Source organism: Rhipicephalus microplus, unplaced genomic scaffold (genome assembly GCF_043290135.1).
Source record: "Rhipicephalus microplus isolate Deutch F79 unplaced genomic scaffold, USDA_Rmic scaffold_36, whole genome shotgun sequence".
NCBI classification, from domain to species: Eukaryota; Metazoa; Arthropoda; class Arachnida; order Ixodida; family Ixodidae; genus Rhipicephalus; species Rhipicephalus microplus.
This window is the reverse complement of record NW_027464609.1, coordinates 2,619,237-2,621,038: the sequence shown is the minus strand read 5'-3', so window position 1 is coordinate 2,621,038 and position 1,802 is coordinate 2,619,237.

Genomic DNA, 1,802 nt, shown 5'->3' with positions numbered 1-1,802 from the left:
TTTTTGTCTTTCTGAAACGGACGTGCCAAGATGCATATTTGGCGTGAGCAGTCGCAAATGCCTATATTTGTTTGATGTGCAAGTGGCCTTGGCCTGCGTTCAATTCGTATCATGTAATGCTCTTCTGCTCAAGCTGGCTTTACCGCAGTGCTTTTTCGATGCAGTGAAGCTTGATCTTATTTTAGTATTTGTTCTTTTGTTTGCCTGAAACGGACGTGCCAAGATGCATATTTAGCCTGAGCAGTCGCAAATGCTTATAATTGTTTCATGCACAAGTGGCCTTGGCCTGCGTTCAATTCGTATCATGTAATGCTCTTCTGCTCAAGCTGGCTTTACCGCAGTGCTTTTTCGATGCAGTGAAGCTTGATCATATTTTAGTATTTGTCCTTTTGTTTGCCTGAAACGGACGTGCCAAGATGCATATTTAGCCTGAGCAGTCGCAAATGCTTATAATTGTTTCATGCACAAGTGGCCTGGGCATGCGTTCATTTCGTATCATGTAATGCGCTTCTGCTCACGCTGGCTTTACCGCAGTGCTTTTTCGATGCAGTGAAGCTTGAACATATTTTAGTATTTGTCTTTTCGTTTGTTTTAGACAGACATGCCAAGATGAATATTTGGCCTGAGAGGTCGAAAATACTTATATTTGTTTGATGCACAAGTGGCCTGTGCAGTCGCAAATGCTTATATTTGTTGATGCACAAGTGGCCTGTGCATGCGTTCATTTCGTATCATGTAATGCTCTTCTGCTCATGCTGGCTTTACCGCAGTGCTTTGGCGATGCAGTGAAGCTTAACCAGCTTTTGGTAATTGTAGTTTTGTCTCCCTGAAACGAACGTGCCAAGTTGCATATTTGGCCCGAGCAGTCGCAAAAGCTTATATTTGTTTGATGCAGAAGTGGCTTGTGCATGCGTTCATTTCGTATCATGTAATGCTCTTCTGTTCACGCTGGCTTTACCGCAGTGCTTTCGTGATGCAGTGAAGCTTAATCGTCTTTTGGTAATTGTCTTTTTGTCTCTCTGAAACGGACGTGCCAAGATGCATATTTGGCCTGAGCTGTCGCAAATGCTTATATTTGTTTGATGCACAAGTGGCCTGTGCATGCGTTCATTTCGTATCATGTAATGCTCCTAGCTCACGCTGGCTTAACCGCAGTACTTTTGCGATGCAGTGAATCTTGATCATATTTAAATATTTGTCCTTTTGTTTGCCTGAAGCGGACGTGCCAAGACGCATATTTGGCCTGTGCAGTCGCAAATGCTTATATTTGATGCACAAGTGGCCTGGGCATGCGTTCATTTCGTATTAAGTAATGCTCTTGATCTCACGCTAGCTTTACTGCAGTGCTTTCGCAATGCAGTGAAGCCTAATCATCTCTTGGTAATTGTTTATTTGTCTCCCTGAAACCGACATGTTAAGATGCATATTTGGCCTGAGCAGTCGCAAATGCTTATATTTGATTGATGCACAAGTGGCCTGTGCATGCGTTCATTTCATAACATGTAATGCTCTTCTGCTCACGCTGGCTTTACCGCAGTGCTTTTGCGATGCAGTGAAGCATGAACATATTTAAGTATTTGTCCTTTTGTTTGCCCGAAACGGACGTGCAGAGATGCATATTTGGCCTTAGCAGTCGCAAATGAATATATTTGTTTGATGCACAAGTGGCCTGGGCATGCGTTCAATTCGTATCATATTTGTCCTTTTGTTTGCCTGAAGCGGACGTGCCAAGACGCATATTTGGCCTGTGCAGTCGCAAATGCTTATATTTGATGCACAAGTGGCCTGGGCATGCGTTCATT